We start from the raw sequence: 8,377 nt of genomic DNA, 5'->3' as shown, positions 1-8,377 counted from the left end.
AACAGTAATGAAATTAAAGCACAATTGGCATGGCTTACCACAATGCTCTAGCAGCATCTTTGGGAGGCTGCACTGAAGAGGAGCCATTGCAATTAGGCAGGTATAACAGGAGAAGTGTTAGATTGCGGAATTAGAGCTGCTCCCATCTCCCTCGCAAAGCTTTACAATGTCAAAACAAGGAAGCAGTATCAGTGCATTGATATTAGATTAGGAGCCCATTTGAACAGAAAAGGATAATTATTTTCTTCTGCAGAGTAACCAGAAATTAATTTTATTCACCCGAACAGCATTTGTTATTGCTGGAAGCTGCTGCTGAAGGACCACAGGCTCTGCCCTAGATGATACCACATTGCATGCAAACCTCTGGCTCAGTACAGTGGTGGCTGCACGAGACATAATGTCTTGTGACACGGCGAAGGTCAGATTAGACTATTTGACCTTCAGGCTAAATTTATCAATTTAGTGAAATATATTAATAGCACCGTTTTAATTAAGACAACATAATACAAAGAGCAATACTGCTTGGTCCATTGCAGAACTGTGTTCAAATACAGTATTCATGTAATCACTTTTGTACATGATCTAGTTAAAATTAGCCAGGAGAGCTGTTACTGTAACGCATGGGAATGCAAGCAGAAAGCTGCGACTCACCAAAGCGAAGTTACTGCACTCCATTACAACCTCAGCAGGGCCAGACACGCCAGTTGGGAATAACAAAAGAGAGAATGCTTAAGGATCATATATCACAACTCAACCAGCACAACTCACAGACCTTAGGGAACAAAATGTATTTCATTACAATGGCATTGTTTCGACAGAAACAAAACCCGAATTACTCATTCGCTGCTGTTGGTTTTACTCCATCAGCAATTGAGTACGTCTCAGTCAGTGCTGGACACACAGTATAAGGCAGTGCCAGGCTTTCCCCAGCTCTACAGAAGAGCCAGCTGTCACACAGACAAGGGGATCAAATTCAGGAAAATAACCTTTTCTACTCTTTCTCTGCATACATTAATCTGTATGCTTATTCCTGTTTACATTATGAGATGTATGCCATAAAAGAACTTACAGGATGTGTACTGCAGCCAAGTTAATATTGCTGTTGGAGCGTCAGCCTCTCTGTTTCCTGAGTTAGCGTTGCCCAGTTACAACTTTTTTTTAATTCTTCATTTGTCTAATGGAGTTTATTAGTAGTTTGAACCCGTTTAAGGTAAGAATGCTACATAGAGTGCCTATTAACACCTGCAGGAAGCCCAGCAAAACAAGCAGCCCTGTGCTGAAGACAGCGACAACATTCAGAAATATTTGGTATAGAAATGTGTACAAATGTAGCAAAGAAAGGTACTTTTAATAACAACATTCAGAAACAATTTAGAAATGCGCCTACATTGTAAGACATTTTCATACATCACTCAGGTAAAATCCACAGCTCTTCATATAGGGCAACTCAGCTGACTTTTTGAGAGACAAAGCATGCTGTGTACAAGAACTATACAAAAAAAAAACAAGTTATTTTTTTACAGATGTCACGACTGGATTTTAAAGACAGGAAGTGCAGAAGGGTTTTACTTAAGTTAGACAAAACATTTCACAATGCTTGTGCAGATGAGCTAAGGCAGGTGGACCTTACTCCTCTTCCTCCCTCCCAATGCACACTGTGTTCTCCTGCACCCAGCTGGACTCTTGCCCAGAGCCATTTCTTTATTTCATAAAGCCACTGAAAAGCTAGCAAGATACTCATGGCAATATCATGGAGACATGCAACATCTATTAAATCTGGCCCTTATGAAATGGAGGTTTGATGTCCCCGGTATTGCCAAATGATCCCTGCAGTAAATCCCTGCCACCCAAGAAAGCTGCAGCTCTCTGCATTCCTAAGAAAGCCTTTACAATGTCACTTGTACTTTGACCTTCTCTCCCTATTTTGTCTCAGTTGAGGGAACCAGAGTCTTGATTTCTGCCCTCAGGCTCCTGAGCATCCCTGCCTGGACGCAGCCCTGCTTTGCCCCTGGCAGAGCTGATGGCGCTGCCTTTACCTGCTCAGGAGCTGGTAAACCAGACTAAACATCTACTCACACATAAAGTGTTCTAGACTAGCAAACCCCTGTTAACATTGTGAAGGGAGCATAAAAAAGTCCTCGTGTCATGAAAATGGAAAGACTTTTAGCTCTTCTTTTAAATAAAAGGAAAAAAAAAAATCACATCCCGCTCTTCCAAAATGTTCGTGAGTTTTACAAAAGTAAAAAAAAAAAAAAAAAAGGTTTCCTCCAGGCTAAGCACTGAATAATTTTAAAGAAAAAAGACTTCAAATACATGTTTTTACATTCTATTTGCATTCAGGCATTTTGTTTTTCAGAAAATTATTACCTCAGTAATATTGCAGGCTATTCTTCCACACACTGTGAGCTTTGGCTACCCAGAAGATAATTTGTCCAGTGCAAGACCCATGCAAGAAAGGGAGAAGCCGCTCCACAGATGGCAAAGTTTGTGAGTCATGTTGAGGTATTACAGCAATATTTGCAAGGACGTGCACCATGGACATGAAAGTGAGGGTGGCAGATGGCGTACATGCATCATAGTTTGCCTTAAAATGAAGGCAGAGGGGCTTAGACCAAAGTGGTTGAGTGCTTTGACAAGATTTGCTCACAGCCATTCCTGTTGCGCCTTTGCCAGGAGCAAAACGAAGCCCAAGCCCTTATGGCTCCACTAAAGAGGAGAGGCTAATACAGGGATGCTGGGGATGGTTCTTGAACCCGTTGCCACTGCACTGGCCAGAGCACACCAACCCCTTGTGTCAATCCCACACCAACAGCCCCCAGGGAAGAGGGTGGCTCGGGCACGTCTCCTCTCATGCAGTCACACTCTCTCCAGACAGAAGCAGAGAAGATCTGACAGCTCGCTGAGAGGAATTCATGAGCATTGCTGTTCATTAAAGGGCCACAGAGGGAAAGCACTGAGGTTAGTGGGATGGGCTATATTAAGCCCATTTATAGCTTTATGGCCCTTCAAAGGGGCATCAGAGCTTTCTGCAGCCAACCGTAATGGTCAGATAGTTACAAACTGAGACGGGTTTAAGAGAGTATCCCAGGCCACCCGAAGGAGAGGCAGCACAGTTAACTTCAGAGTTTGAGGTCAGCTCTTGATGTTTTCCTCTTACACATCTCATCCACAACCGCTCCCAGGCTTACAACACTGCACATATCACAGCCCGCTGTGTGCGGACAAGAGTATTTAATGACACTGAGAACTACCTTCTGATGATTAGGGGGAAAAAAAACCAGCCAGATGTTTCATGCTGTCTGATTTTATTAAACTGCTGTGTGCAGTGAAGGGGGGTGGTTGCTGTTTTTCTGTGACTGCCACCCCTTTTCCTCATACGCCCTGGCCCTGCTGCACTACTAGACAGTAACACGCACTGTCACGACATGACCTAATCCAGGGAGATAGCACAAAGTGTCACAGCAGGCAATGGAGCTGCCCCTTGCCCTCCAGACAGGCGCAGCAGGGTCAGCAGAGGAAGGAGAGGGCAGAGCAAGCACCAGGGAAATTAAAGCCCACCGACGCTGGGGAATACGCCCTACTGTCACCTGCCCACTGACCTACAAAAGGATGCACCCATCTGGCCCCTGGGCATGGAGTCTTGCTGGTCCCTAGGGGATGCACCCCACCAACTCCCTGCAGACGGAGCCCCCAGGATATATGCGGTACACATCCCACTGACCCCCTGCAGGGGGGATGCCACCCTCTGGTTCGCTGGGGATGGAGTCCCATGGGTGATGGGGAAGGCACCCCACTGACACCTAGGGCAGGGGGAAGTAGCACCTCACCAACCCCCTCGGGGGAAGATGAAGCGCCCCAGCCCCACAGTGGGAAGATGCAGATGGAGCCCCCAGGGTAGTGTGGGAAGCATCCACCGACTCCCGGGAGACGTAGCCTCGCTGGCACGGGGTGCGGGCTGCACCTCACCGGCCGCCGGGTAATATAGCTCCCTGGTGCCGGTGGCGGGGGGTACGACTCCCAGCGACCGCCGGGGAACGGAGTTCCCCGGCCCCCTGCGGCAACGCGGATGGGAGGGGGCAGAACCCAACCCAGCCCCGCCGCCCTCCGCCCCAGCCCCGCGCTGCCGCCGCGCCCCGCACTCACCTCGGCGGGACGGGGGGACCCGGCTCCCCGACACCTGCCCGGCGTCCCGGGGCAGGGCGGCCCCGGCCCGGCGCCGCTCCCTCGCCTCCTGCCGCGCCGCCGCGCTGCCCGCCTGGCCCGGCACGGCCCGGCCCGGCCCCGGGAGCGGCGGGGGCGGCCCCGACGGGGCGGGCGGCGCGGGGATCCCGAGAGGGGCGGCCCGACGGGGCGGACGGCGCGGCGGCCCCTTCGCGGGGCGGCGCCCGGGCGGGTGCCACGACTCTCCCCGGGACCCGGCCGGGACCCTTCGGGAGGCAGCGGCAGCTCCCGGTCGTACCCAGGGCTGCGGGCGAGGCGGGGGGCCGGGGCGGGGGTCGGCTGGCGCTGGAAGAGTTGTTTGGAATCTCCGGCCCGCGAGGGGCAGGCGTTGTTCCGTGCAGGTTTTTAATGTTTTCGGGCACGTCAGGATCTTTTTTAAGTCCTCTAAATGCTTTCCTTGTATCGCTTTTATCTTCTGTTCTCGCTCAGCAGGCAGTGCTAGTTTCAAAGCGGATTTAAACGAACAGTGAATTACCCTTTTTTTTTTTTAAGATCTAAAAGAATCTTTCTTTAATTTAAAAAAAGAAAGTGCCTTTTTTTTTTCTTCCTTTTACTGAAAACTTAAATTTATTAAAATGAAAGTACATGCTAAAATGTTTGGTTGGTTTTTCAGGTTCACTTTTCCTAGGCTCTGCGAAAGGAAATGGTCAGCAGCTCTGTTTTCTTTCAAGCCAGAGCCCCTTCCTGACTCATGCCCCTGCTCAGAGCTCACAGAGTGCGTTTGCAGTACTGCTGTTCTAAAATTAAATCTAAAAAAAAAAAAATAAAAAAAAAATTCAGATCAACCGAAGTGTCTCTAAAGTATTGTCTTTATTAAAGACTCTGTCAGGTAATCACGTTACAATTTGGCCCAGATGCTCTGCCTATCACTCCTTTGAAGATGATTGCTTATGATGGCAATGTCTGGCCTGATAACTAAATCAAGCACAGCATTTAAAGCGGAGGGGAGTCTAGAGGCACTTGTTGCAGTGACAGGCAGTGCCTTAGGACTCTAAGGATGCTGTTGGTTGAGCTGAATTGTTCTGCAAATGCAGAATACTTCCATGCAAACAAAACAGTACAAATAGTACCACAGAGGACACTCTGGACCACCCTCTGTGCAGAGCAGGGAGGTTTTCAGTACCGTCAGCCAGTCCATAGCTGCTGAACTCTGGGATGAGGCACAACAAAATAGGTGTGTGAAGTGCAAGCCTGTTTGGTAGCTCCCTGCGGGGCTGGGGTCAATCCAGCCCACCATTCAACGGAATTTCAGTGAAAACAGATTGGGGGATGTATGAAGTTCTGCCACCACTCAAGACACTGTGTGGCTAATGCTGCCCTGTGTCTCTGCCAACACCAGGGGACTGGGCCCCTCTAAAAGCACTGCCATATCAGACCAGCTCAGTCTCCACCCGTGACTTTTTCCACTGTTTCTAGGGACGCGCCTTTGAACAATGTTCTGTTCATTATTTATCCGCATGAGAACAGCCATGCTTGCAAATGATTCCTCTGTGCTGCCAGGTATCTCACTGGAAATGGTGCTGGCTCACAACAGCAAGATGGATGATGGGGCAAAGCAGGAGAAACACGGAGAATTATTCCCTTTGACTCCCAAGTTCAAAAATGTGATTATTTCCCTGTAGACCATGAAAAAACCCCAGAGGTCCCACAGCACCTCAGGATAGCAGCACAGAGTGCTGAGCCCTTATTTCAGAGCATGGCTGTCCCCTGCAATGAATACTGGCAGGAAATAATAACCAGTGGGCATGCAAACATGATGCTTAACTTCAGCAGCAGTGTATGGATCAGAATCACCAATATATACATGCACTATTTTCCAATTATCCATTATCTTAATTTTTAAATGTCCACAAGTCCAGCCTATCTGTACGGCTCATTGCTAAGACCAGCGACCAGATTATGCCTGAACCACTTCTCATTCAGATCAGAGCAGTTCTATTCATTTCAGGGGTTACACTAATATAGAAGTGGCATGAAAAGGGACAAAGGGACTTTGCTTTATCTTTCATATCCACCCACATAACAGTATCTCTTAAATCTCTCTAAAGTCAGTCATATGCATTTCCTCCATTCTCTGCATCAATTGTAAAGTAACGGTATAAAGCACTGAAGGTTTGGTGCTCCTGCTGCACAGCGTTTGGCTTCTGGCAGGATTATACCATGGAAGCAAAGCTAATGCTCATAAACAATGTCTTTTGCTAAGTACTTTTTTAGGCAGCTCTTGGCATTCACTTTTGTAGTGTAAATCAATCACTGCTTGTATTTTCTGATTTCAGGCCAAAAGGTGGAAAAGATACTGTGCTCTATATGTTTGGGTTTATTCTGCTGATCTCTATAAGAAGGACAACTTTATCCATGACTGGAATCAGTAATTCTGGAGGCTGCCAGCAGTGTTTTACATTCTCTTCTTACTCATCTGAGAAAGACTATTTTTCTGCTGCTCTTCCTAAAGAGCCGTGTGAACATCAAAATCCTAATTAAATGTCATTTCATGAGTATTGATCTCCCAACACTGTTACTCAGAGTTTGCAATACTTGTATTTTGCAACCTGGTCAGATGATGATAGATAACATCAGCAGCATTCTGTGCTTTTTTCAGACACCAGCTGAGTAGAAATTAAGTACATTCCTTAGTGTTTTCCACACTTCACCTCCCAGAGTGTGCCCAAAATCTCATCTTATTTTGCTTTAGGTAAAGGAAGGATGCTGAAAGTGAAACAGCTATCTGGACCCCAGAGGAACCCAGAAGAGGAGCTGAAGCCCAAGGAAAAAGAGAGAAACCAGAAAGCAGAAAGAAAGATCAAATTAAGCTAGTGGAGTAATACTCAGCTTTCAGGATTCAGATGCTGCTTGGATCGTATAACCTGGTGTGGCTGCATCAGCAGGGCTGAATTTTAGTAGTTGTATTTGCAGAAGCCTGGAGTACTTTCAGAGTAGCTGCACAGCAGATTTTAGTCACCCTAACAACATTTTATCCAGTGCCAGCTTTAGCAATCTGTAATCTTGTCACATTCACCGAGTGCAAGCAGGATTTTCTGCTCTGACCTGTGCCACCATGACAGTGTCCATCTTCTGCTGCACTCTGGGGATGGCTGGACAACATCCAGAGATCCTGCAGATCTGCTGAGCCTATCAAGATGTCAGGGTTCACATTATTCTGAGGTTTTTCTTCAGCTGATTTGGTGCTGCTTGGCTCTAGTTTAGGGCTTGGGGAGAGACTGTCTGGATGTAGGTAGAGAAGAAAGTGCAAATGAAAAAGAACATCTTCATATTGAGGTAAGTTGCATGTAATGCTGCCACCACTGACAGTAAAAAGTGGAGCAGTAAGTGTATCTGGGGCTGATTAACCTGAATGATGACTTTCCCCCAGCAGCTTCCAAAATCCAGGCTATGATTTAAAAAACACAGTGTGAATCCACTAGCAAGACTTGTGTTTTCCTCTGTTTATGGAACAAAACTGGGATCCTTCATCTTTAATATTGTTCCTCTATCTTCTTATCTCTGCCCTTTACAGACACGCACTCTCCCATGTATATAGCTGGCATAAAATAGACCAAGGACAAGCCACCACTGACTGTGCTATTATAATTTCCATTCACAAGGAGACTAAAATGAACTATTCTGTTGATTTCCTTGTCTATGTGGAAAAATTAAGCAGCATGATTACTGTAATAACCTAGAGTTATTGTGGTCCTCAGGTGGGCACACTGCTCCAGTTTTATTTGGAAATAATTACTTCAAAAGCAGAGCAATTTTTCCAGGACAGTGTCTTATTCTAAAAGAGTGTATTCGCATGGCTTCCACTGCAGCAGCAGTGACAGTGATTTTCTTTGCATAAGCAAAGCCCAAGAGAGGGAACACATTACATATGGCTCCTCCATAACATGCTGCAGTAAATATGAGACTAAAAGGGCTGAATAAGAGAAATCTTGTAAGTTGGATGGAGCCGCACAGAGAAAATGAACAGTCATGCCAGGCTCAGAGCCAGAGTCACAATTTGGCTCTGCATAGATTTGTGTCATCCATAACAATGACAGTCTACTTTGTTCCAGCTTTAATTTGGATCACCGCATAAAAAGGGAATAACAACAACAAAATAATTATCCTGGTCCTACACTCTTTTTGCTGTCTTTTGAAGTCCTACTACATTTTTGCA

This window comes from Strigops habroptila, chromosome Z, assembly GCF_004027225.2.
Source record: "Strigops habroptila isolate Jane chromosome Z, bStrHab1.2.pri, whole genome shotgun sequence".
NCBI classification, from domain to species: domain Eukaryota; kingdom Metazoa; phylum Chordata; class Aves; order Psittaciformes; family Psittacidae; genus Strigops; species Strigops habroptila.
This window is presented reverse-complemented; position numbering follows the sequence as displayed.